General features: G+C 30.1%; 1 pseudogene; it reads right to left on the bottom strand.

Moving 5' to 3' along the window:
* Nucleotides 1-409: 409 nt before the first annotated feature.
* On the bottom strand, nucleotides 410-11,978 carry LOC126555664 (uncharacterized; annotated as a pseudogene).
* Between the last annotated feature and the right edge of the window lie 346 nt (nucleotides 11,979-12,324).

Below are 12,324 nucleotides of genomic sequence, written 5' to 3'. Positions count from 1 at the left end.
TAACTTATTATTATGGATTCATTAACTAATTAAGTTGTAAAGTTTATTAGAAAATCAACTAACTACTAGTAAGTTTAAAAGTAAATAAAAATTAATTTTTTAACTAATTAATGTCCACCTTTGGTAAGATCATTGGTATATCTATAGTGTAATCCTAGTAAATGCTGTTATAGTACAGATTATAGTGAATATGCCTAATTAGCAAAACACTTGAAAATGTGAGTAGTTATTCACTATTCAAACTGATACTTTATAGCCTTATGATCATTATGTAACCTAAATCTCATCCCAGTATCCCACATTATTTATATATTATATTAAATTCAAAGGGTTACCATAAAATTGTTAAATATAAACATAGATGCATACATATATTCTATGTTTATTTATTTTAAAAGATGATAAAATATTAAGTTGAAGATATGTTTTTCTTCGCCATCCTTTCTTTTTTTCCTCCATTCCTATTTTTTGCTCAGAAAACCAACGACTAAGTGTAGTTGCAAACTCTTTTTTTCTTACTTCGGGAAATTTGTTGACAAGCACTTCTAGAAATATAAAATGAGTTGTTTATTAAAAAGAAAATGAATTATTATTAGAAAAATTATAACTTAAGTGATGCTACCACAATTAGTATAAATTTAAAAGACTTACCTAGTAAATACTTATATGTGTTAGTCTCTGAAAAGTTTAATTTTTTGATGCCATTTATCTCTCTGCCAAACGCACTGTACATAACTTGTACATCTTAAAGGACCGGTCAAACAGAGAGCGGACTGTCCGCGCGGCCAGGCCGCTGGTCGGCCGTGGACTGTGTACTCTAATTAAATACATCATTCTGGTTAAACAGACAGCGGCAGCCTTGCCAGACTTCAGAATTGATAAAATGGTACCAACCTTTAAAATTTATGGTACTTTGCACAATAATATGGTACATAGCGATTTTTCCTTTTTATTTTATTTTTTATAAATTTAATATTTTTTATTTTAATATCTATGACTAGACTACTGGAGGACTGAGGAAGAACCGAAGAACTGCATTGTTTTGAATTAGTTCCCCTAATATTCCTTATATTTTTATTCTTATTTCTCTCAGATATTATTTTAATCATCATCAATCACACTTTTTATTCATAATTCACCATTCACAACTAATAGGTAACCAAGTTTACTTATATTTTTCCATCTGACATCTGTTCGTAAATCTCTATTTACTTTTATTAAAATTGTAGTAACAAATAACAAATAAAAAATATTTTACAATCAAATGTCAATACATTTAACATTTAATAATCCGTATCTGTGGATTTCAATTTATAAAAATGTAATAGTAATGAGAAACATAACAAAATAAAAATAAAGACTACTATAAATAGTAGGTAACAAAAAAAACTGACTTGTTTTATAAATGATCAACCCTGTGACATATTAAGTATAAGAATATAGTACCTACTAATAAGTACAATTAACAAGTAAATAATTGTAAGTAACTAAATGTTAATACATTTATTAATCAGTCTCTTTTGATTTAAATTTAACAAAAAGTAATAATAATGAGAAACATAACAAAATAAAAATAAAGACTACTGTTAATAATAACAAAAAAAACCAACTAACCAAAAGTCATTTCATCATCTGATTCACACAGAGGTTGTTTTTTTTCGCGGCCATAAATATTAACTGCAGTCATACAGTTCCGTATGTGTATATTAGGAGCAAACTTTAAACAACACCCTGATCGCCTCACTGTTTGATCAGCTAATAAGATGCCATTTAAAGTGTCAGTAATTAGCCGATTCCTGGTTTTTGTTTTAACCGAATTTACTTTGCTAAATTTCCTTTCGCAGTCTGCATTAGCATGTGGAATGGACATAGCTGATAATGCGAATTTAGGAAGAACTGGAAACATCTTTTCATAATTTTAATCTTTATATTGATAAAGCTGAAATAAATAAACAAATATGCTTAAATAAATAACTGTATAATTACATAATTAACAATTTGTATGTTACTTTATGCCAAAATTTATCTGGTTCAGATGTCTTAGATATTTCAGCTGGAATATAATTAATGAAGTTAGGCAGACGTCTCCATTCATCATCTAGTTTTTGAAGATTTGAATCGCTAAAATCTGCAAAATCTGCGCATCTAGGCAATAATATAACTAGTGGCATAAGTGAAGGTGTAGTATCTCTTTCATTTTGTTAGAGCGCTCTGGTTGGGTCAAGTACAGAGAGACTAGATAAAATCGGATTGTTGAAGTCGTATCTATCTTTTATTTCTTTACACGCTATCATTAGGAAATTTTGACATCTTTGTTGAAAATCATTTAGATTAGAGTCTACTCCTACAGATAATCTAGATATATGTTTCATCACTCTGATACCTAAATACATCTGTAAAATACTAACAAAAATAAAACTTTATGTTATAAAAATAAAATTGAATAGGTAAATACTAAATACATTTCATTTATAAACCTGTTTTAATGGAAGAAAATATTTTTTTCTAATGGATTTATATCTCCTAATTCAGTTCTACATACATAATCTCTAGTCATGTAAATTAATAGCAAATCTTTGAAGGCAGTTGACATTTTTTTATGTAAATAAATGACCACAACTTTAGATGATTGGAAATATTCATTAATTTTAGTAAATTTCGGTAGAATCTATAGGAGAAACAAGAAGTATGCTTTAATGTAACAATCATTTAGTCCTAGATGTATATGCTCAGCTGCTCTCAAATGTTCACCAAGCCATTTATCATCAAAGAAAAGTCTTAACGCATCCCACTGCTCCACAATACATTCAACAACAGCAATAAGAGATAGCCAACGAGTTTGACTAGGATGCAATATTTTGTGAACATTAAGATCAAGAAATTTTTGAAATTGAGCTAGTTGTGCTTGTCTTTGAACTACTTTTCATAAAATTATGAATGTCACGAGTAAGGTCTTCAGTCTTCCGTGGTAACTGTTTACAAGCTTCACTTGCACATAAGTGCAAGGAGTGGCAAATACATTTCATTATGAAAATATTTGGACATAAAACTAAAAATCGTGAGGCTACAGAGTTATATTTACCCATCATGGTACTGCAACCATCATATCCAAAATCAACAATATTTTCTATATTTATATTTTTTTTCTAGAATGATTGAATTACCACATTAAACAATCGCTCAGCAGTAGCTCCTTCTTCGGCTCCTTGAGCATCATGTTGACTAAAAATTTGGCAAAGTTCCCAGAAATTACTAACAATGCCATAGTTTTCTTCATCATAAAACCGAACCATTATACAAGCAGTTTTTTACACTGGAAATGTCTGTAGATTCATCCATCAGAATAGAAAATTTAGTACATTGAAGTTTTTTAGTAAGATTTTCTTTTTCGTGGACATCTATAACATTCTTGACGATACATTTTGTTTTAGTACGCTTTAACGAAAGAGCTTGCGCTGAATCTGAAAAGCAACGGGCTAAAACTGGAGTTAGATGATCCATACCGGCAAAAGGCATATCGTGAGCTGCTACATAGTTGGACAATAGTAATTCTGCATCTTTTACTTTTTCACCCATCGGATCCACTCGAGATTTATCAATAAACATTTGTAAGGCATTTTGCGCTTTGGGTTTCGCATTTCTAATCATAAGTTGATACTTAGATCCACTTGCATGATTTTTTATAACTGATATATCAGCTCTAAAATCTTTATTACATATTGAATATTTAGCTCGAAAAACATCGTCAATGACTGATTTTAGCCAATATTTAAACTTTGAGTTCAAGCACCATTTGGATCTAAACTTTTGATCACGATGACACTGCTTCTCCGATTTTAGTGCATCACCACCTCGTTACAATCTTTTCTTCTTTGGGGTCAAATTTGAAGATCTTTCACTCATAGGATTGTCTTCGTCGCTGGATAACCCCATAGTAGATGTCAATAAAACCTTGTGTCAGTTTAACACGTAGCAATCAAATAACAAATTAAAAAAATAACAATAAACTTAAACAAATTTTAATTTAACTTCTTACTTATAAGTTATAACTAGAGACCGGATTTCATGCAGTAAAAATCAAAAAAAATGTGCAGTTAATAACTTAAAAATTGCAAAAACATGCAATAAAGTTCCTAAATCGTGCAAAAATGTATTTTTTGCCTAAAATCGCCTAATACTTATTAACATTTTGTAAACATTCAAAGTACTTTGATTTAAACCCTTAAATTACTTTATTTTTCCAGTTTTTTACACTATTACAGGATTAGAAATTAATAATAAAAAAATACAAAATTTAAAAAATAATTAAAAGATTGATAAAAATATACATATATAAAAAAAAACCCTACCAACAGAGTTAAGCTATTTAATTTTAATTTTAATTATTATACATAATATATAAAAAAATTTATTTGTTTATTGAGTTAAAATTTACAATGTAATACATTTCAAAAATTGTGCCTTCTACCACTCAATATGTCTTTTTATTTTGAAAATGTTCGTTCTACTTCAACAGAAGTGATAGGACTCATTTTGTAGCAAGCGACGATTGCAATCTGTTGTTCAACATTTATATTTTTCGTACCATTTATGCAGTCGTTATATTTTTTTATGAGAACGTAACCTGTGTTTTTTTCCACAACGGAGTTAAATTTGTGAGCCATAATTTGTCCTTTCTCGTTATTTATTTTTTTAATACTTTCTCCTATAGTTTCAAATATTTCAATTTGTTTATTGAGGGATAAATTTCGGGTTTCTAACTGGATTAATGCCTGGGGAAAATTTGACAAATGGGATTTTATGAAAGTCAAATCAGAAATTATTGACGCCGAAGTTATGACTCTCTTCAATTTTCTGATAGTCTGTACGTCTTCATCCAATGCATTAATAAACATTTTAAATTTATTAAAATTTTCAGCATAAAATAAAGCTGCTTCGAGCCATGTCCCCCATCTTGTGATCACAGGTTCCGGTGGTAGTTCACATTCCATAATATTTGTATATATCTCTACTCGGTGCGGTGATTTAAGCAATATTTTTTCCCATTATTTACCAGTTAATTTACTTCTGGAAACATTTCGCCGACTTTTTCTAATACTCTATTAAACCCGTGGGTTACACAGGTTACATGGGTCATGTTTGGATAGAATGTTTTCAAAGCTTGTCCAGTTTTTATCATATAAAGAGCCGCGTCTGTTACAAGGAGAAGCACTTTATACTGATACTCTGAATTTTGTAAAAAAAATTCATCAGATTGTCGTAAATAAATCGAGAGACAGTGTCATAATCTGTTTTAGGGAGAACCTTACAGGCAGTTAAAAATGGCGTGGGATCAATTTCTTGGTGAAGAATTCCATCCAAAAGGTTACATATATAAAGTCCTCTAGCATCGGTAATCTCATTGACCACGACGTATATATAATGTTCTCCAATTTCAACCATAGTTGAGTCGAAACAAACTTACAGATACTTTTTTCTGAGTGTGCTCTCGTCAGGTATATTTTTGTAAAAAGGATTTAAATGATCTAAATGGTAGGGACTGCAGTTTGAAAAATGGTATGTTTGCTTCTACTAAAGCCTGGCACAAATCAATATAAAATTGGTTTTGGCTGTTTGATGTTTGAAAAGAATCTGTAATTTGCTGTTGTATCGGTTTGTTTTTTTAGTTTTAGTTGATTCTCGTGAATAGCAAACGAAAAAAAAATAACAAAAAATGAATACATTTTTTTTTTTAATTAACTAAATTAATTAAATGTTGATTCCAATCATAGACATATAAATTAATATATATATATAGGTATATATAATATATATAAATTAATTTATAAGTCTATGATTCCAATGTATACCTTATCTTATCGAAACTGAGAATCTTCGTATAAATAAAATATTATTTCGCGTTATAATAATAGATAATATGAAAAATGTGTGTAATTATTTAGATGAAACTGAAGATCCTAATTAATTATTCATGATTAAAATTTCATTTATAGTTCGATTTACAACTTTAATTAGTAAAAACTGGTGAAATGAGCGCCGCTCATACGGGCTTAATCGTGTTACAAATATACACGCGCCTATTGACAGGTTAAATAAAATATTGTTTCTTACCTGTGTTACAATGAGCATCAATTTGAGATTTCCTTTCACATCCGACTGATTTTTCACAAGAAGTGCAGAACACAAATTGCCCATCAAATTTCAACTCTGGGTAAATTGATATCCAGGATTTAATTTTTGACGACAGACTTGACCCAAATTTTGTCATTTTAAAAATGTATTTAATAAATTTTTTTACGTAAATTATTCGTAATGAAACTATCACGACACTAACCGATTCAAGAAACACGCTATCAAACACAATGTCAAACAAACCTAGTTAATAGGTCTATGGAATTAATAGTTGAAATGTTGAATGTATATTGTAATACTTGATAAAGTAAACCTTATCCTTATGTACGATAGAACGATCTAACAATGATAGAACGTGATAGGGTCATAGGGATAACGTCAATTTCAAAAACATGAAATGTACCACTGTTACCTATAAGGTTATTATATCCTATTGAAGTTGTATAGAAATACAATATTTTGGTACTCCGTGGGATAACATTTTTTTTTTAAAAAAACTACAATTTTTAGTTGGATTTTGATTTCGAATGTAATTATGGTACTTTCTGCATACCATAAAATTTATTAAGGTATATGGTACAACGTGTAAAAAAATGGTAGGAATAGCATAATTATGGTACATCTGGCAAGGCTGGACAGCGGCCTACCGCGCTATTATAGTCCGCCGCGAACAAACGGTTTGTTGTATTTTTTCACAAAGTTCGCGGCGGACTCAAATAAAATGTATACAATATTATAATGTATATAATAAGAAAATATATTAATGTAAAGAAATATATATTTTAAATATAGATTATATGTATAATATATTATACTATTATAGATAACATAATATTACTGCTATACATCTATACTCTAATAATAATAATAATAATAATAACTATATCATCTATATCGGATGCCGTTTGTCATAATTTTTTTTTTCTAAATTTTCAACAATTGCTTTTCTTGGGAAATGACGCATTAAATATGTTTGAAATTTAAATCCTTCATCACCACAAACACATGTGGGACAGGGGTATCAGTCCCAGGTAAGGGTTTTGGAGGCAAAATTGTTTTACTATCAACAAATTCACGATTGAACGAAGAATTCTCGAATTTGCACTATCGCTGTGTCGTCCATAACTACCAATATCAACAATTATAAAATTATAGAAAGGATCAACTATGACCAGTAATACAATTGAAACATAATTTTTGTAACAAAAATAACTTGTACCACTTTTATTAGCGCATTTGATTATCACATGTTGGCCATCAATACTTCCTATGCAATTAGGAAAGTTCCATCGTTCTTTAAATCCAATTTCAGATTTTCTCCACGTATCTTCGTGGGCTTTCGAGTGGCTAAATATATTGGCTGTAGAACATTTCATATTTCCATACACACCTTTTTAACTATGCTCAAACTGTAGTTCGCCCTACACGAAATGAGAAAGAAATTGTATGATGGGAATCCCCTGAAGCCAAATACCTATAACAAATTAGTTAACACCTAGGTCGGAGCCCTAGGTGACACACACACACACACACACAAATTACCATATACAAATTAAAACTATCGAAGAACTAACTTATAAACTATTTTTTAAATTTGATTGATTTTATACGTTTTATTTAGCTGAAGCTGTGAGGCTGAAATGGAAAAATTTGAGGGATTCATATGTGAAGTATCTCAAATACTTAAAGGGAGCTACTGATTCGGCAAAAAAGTTCAAAAATTGGCCTTGGGCAATGTATTTTGAGTTTCTTCGAAATACAGTTACTCCACGACCAACTGTGTCAAATATACCTCAGTTAAAGAAAGAGTTGTTCACGGTGAAGATGATATTAACGAAAATAGTTGGGTATCAGATGACAGTAACCAAATGCCATCACCTCCAAAAAAAACCAAAAGTCAGTTCGGACGTTGATAGCGTCATAAACTATCTTGTAAATAAAAAAGAACTAAAATAAAAAAATAACCTCAACCGTATCGACAACCTTTTTTTGAGTTACGCAGAGACATTCAAAAAATTTTCTCTTAGAACACAGGCTGTTATGAAAATGGAGATGGCTCAAATGTTTGGTCGAGCTGAACTTTGAGAACTTGATGCTCAAAATCCATCCTCTCCGTCAAATTCAAGTAATTCATCATGGCAAATGACCCAGACCTATAATAATAATTCATCTGGAGAAACAAGTGTAATTTATTCTACGAACAGGCCACCGCAGGAATTTGATTCAACTTCAGTTTCGGCAAAAGAGTGGTATGAACAGTTCACAACTTAATTCATTAATTTGATATAAATGTATAATTTAAAATGTAAAATATAGTGGAAAAATGATTTAATAAATGATTACTGTTAAAAATAATGATTATTTTTACTTACCTCAAACAAATTGCTAATCTTTTCTTTGTCCCATGGGTTTCCTCCAATTAGTGGTCTGTTTTGATATTTTATATTCTAAAAAAGTATGTAAATTCTCAAACTGTTCTCGAGACATTCGAAAATATGTAAAAAATCGGTCTTCAAACGAACTCAATTCACTGCACAGTCGGTGAAACTCACCGAATTTTTTCCTTTTTTGGTTTATTTCATGTACCCATTTTCTTTTTTTTCTTCTGGCTTGACTTAAGGCAAGCAGAAGAAGCAATTATAAGAACCAAACTGGTTCGCTCAAGCTTGTCCGCATTCTGTTTGACTATCAGCGGACCAGTGGACTAGTCCGCGATCGACCAGCGGCCTGGCCACGCAGACAGTCAGCTCTTTGTTTGGCCGGTCCTTAAGTCATTATTTTAGGGATAACTGTAGACAAATTTTTACTTATTTTTACCATCCCTCTAATATAGATGACCATAAAACATTTCTAAAAGTGTACAAATCATAAATGTTCTTTATGACATTTTATAGACTCAGAAAAAAAAATATATGCTCACCAAATTTTTAATTAAATCGATATCAGTGTTGAGTTGATCATCAAATTCTTTAAATTTGTCCAATGTCGTTTTTGGTAAATCAATTAATGCATCTTTTAATATTTTATTTAGGTCAGTAGAACTATTTGTCGTTGCTAATTATGTTCTTGTTATTTTTGACTCTTCTTTGATGCGATATTCAATACTTCGTCTGAGTGATTCTATGTCTGATTTAGACACCGGAAAATCCTCATCTTAAATTGATAGTATATGAAATAAATTTGTAATTTTGTTATATTATGAATTATGAGTTTATGAAATTAAGTATAAAAATAGTATTAAAATACTAAAATTTAATGTATATTTAGTTATACTTGAACCCGTTGCAAAACCCGTGACCCGGACAACATCGTTCCGCACGTTTTTTTTTTTGTAATTTTTTTTCGACTTGTGGTCATCGCTCGATACCACCGCCACGTTTTTTTTTCAACGTCTACAGTTCTTGTGATAACACAGTTTTTTTTGTTTTACTTCACGCTTGTGATTGCTACACGCCCAGTGCGTACAATAAATTCTACCACACGGTAGAATCTACCACGACGTTGTGTTTTGGTTTCTTTGGTACCTTTCTTATTCCACCACATCGCTCGTCGCGACCGACCTGCACCGCTACTACCGCCACCAGGTCGTGTCATTATTCTGTATGACAGTACCAGAAAATGCTTTTTGCATATACTTGACACCCTGATCATAATTCCCTGAAATGTATATTCTTAATAAATAAAAGTATATAGTACCTATAGGTATGCTTATATCATAAAATATAATCATTTTTTCTATTTGAATATTTATTTATGTACATTATTGTGACCTATTTAATACAATTGAAATACTTACGTGTTTCTTTTATTAGTGTTATTTCAAAGCTTTTCCAAGACACCTTGGGAATTGATGACATTTTGCTCATTTGGTAAATTTAGTTATATTCGTTTTTATTAGGATATTTGCAGTAAAATGTTTTATCTTCAATATAAGTCCATGATATTGGTATTAAATCAATGGTTGTTTTATTACATTTTTTTATTTTATTAAATTTTATTAAAACATGGGTTGTTCCTTTTTTTAAGTCCATATCTGTAACAAAATTGCAATGTTTATATTTTCATTTTTTTTTTTTATTTAATATTAGGTATAAGTATATTTACAGTAAGCTTAGTTTGTTCTTGAATAAAAAATTGTTATGAGTTATGAAGTAATGTCACTGCATAATTATGACTCCCATTTTCAAAGAGAACACATTTTTTTTTAAATTTTATCAATTGAAATAATTATTTTTCTGTTACATAATCTACCCAGTTTCATAATTTCAACTTTTGTATATTGGCAATGGAATTTGAAAGCATCAGTGACAGCCTTGTACGCATATCCATGTAAATAAATACTATTTTGTTTTCTTTGAATTCTTATAATTCTAAAAACCTCACCAGAATCTAATTTTACAATATTGTTGGGTTGTGTTGTATTCAACTCAAACCCCCCTAAAATTATACTTGTTAAATAATTCTTTCTTTTATGAGTAATGTCGGGGTTAATTATTAAGCACTTTTTCTTGTGTATAGCATTTTTCATCATCATTTGTGGACATGTCTTTTGCTCAGAGACTCATCTAACTAACTGTGTTAGAGACTTATTTCTACCACCAATCATTCGTTTGACTTTTCCAAGAAAATTTTCAAAAGGAAATGAGGATATTACAGACAGAGGCATATTAGTGTATTCTACATCATCTGCTATATGAACCAAATTATGGCTGTTCATAATTTGTGAGTCAGATCCATAAAATGAAGGAAAGAGTTCAAAAAAATTTTTCAGTAAATCCCTCGCATAATTTATATGTTCAACGCATAATTCAGAATCATTTAAAATGCTACAAGCAACTACCAACAGTAAAAAATGATGGTACATTTTTTTGTTAAGAATTTTACGTAGTACGAGAGTCCCTCAGTAGTTTAAAAAAAAAAATCTAAACTGTGTAGCTTTCCAGTGAGTAAATTAATCTAAATCTAATTTCTTCCTTTTGATATATGTCTTTTAAATATGTTTAAGATTGAATTTAAATGTTTTATTTTGTTTTGAGAAAGTTTACATTTACGATTAATTCGCATATTGGCACCAAGTAACTGTTGTAAAATCCATTTCATTATACCAAGATACTGTAAGTGCATTGAGTCCAAGAATACAGAATTTACTGGGTTAAAGGCTGGAATATCTAGTAGTAACGCCCTTCCATCTAAATGGTGCTCACGTTGACGTTGTTTTATAAAACTTATTTTTGTTCGAAGTCTTGAGTTTATGCTGGGATACACTCTTTTTTTATTTATTGTTTTGCCCCTTGTTTCACAACGCTCACATGAGTAAAATTCTCCATGCCCTTTACATTTTTTGATGCTCTTGTAGGTGTATCACAGGAAAACCCAATAACTTCTACTTTAAAAATTCTTTGCTGAATATTTAAACCATTTTTAATTTAATAGCTTACTTCCTGAATAAAGTCTTTCATAAAATCATTAACATTTTTAGGTTTAGAATCACCACTATACACAGCAAAAATAAATGGATTTGAGTCATATTCATCGTGCACAATAAGTCTCAAGTTAGGCCAAAATTGTTGATTTAAACTATTATATAGTGGTAAGCCATCAATGTTAAATAATAAGCGTATGGTATTTTCAGTATACTCCTCAGAGATTATACCTTCTAGTCCTTCTTCAATACCAAAATATACATATGACCCATTTGTGTTTTTTAAACTTTTCATTACTCGGATGTTTTCATTAAACTTGGTTTAGGTTTACTAACCTAGTAAGCCCGTTGCTGATTTAGGTAAATCATAATGATTTTCAGAACGCAATATTTCTAGCAAATTTTTAATTAACTCAACTGTCATGTTGCTTCTGAATCGTACAACAAAGTTTTGTAATTTATCACGAAGGCATGGCCTATAGGAGATATATTGTAATCATCACTACAGTGAGATTTTGATGAATTCTGAGAAGATGATGATGATGAAGAAGAATATTTATAATCAAGTGGATTGTTATCTGGGAATCTATTTAGAGATGAGCACTCTAGAGATGAATCTGTTAGGTTAGATAATCTATGATTATCTTCAATGCTGGTTGGCAAAGTTATATGCTGATATTCATTTAGAAAATTTGAATTTTCACATTCAATATCTAATATTTCAGTTGTAGATGTTGATACCTCTGCCTTGATTTCAGTAGTTTGTTGAA

The sequence above is a fragment of the Aphis gossypii genome, unplaced genomic scaffold, assembly GCF_020184175.1.
Source record: "Aphis gossypii isolate Hap1 unplaced genomic scaffold, ASM2018417v2 Contig00982, whole genome shotgun sequence".
In the NCBI taxonomy this organism is placed as follows: Eukaryota; Metazoa; Arthropoda; class Insecta; order Hemiptera; family Aphididae; genus Aphis; species Aphis gossypii.
This window is presented reverse-complemented; position numbering and strand designations above follow the sequence as displayed.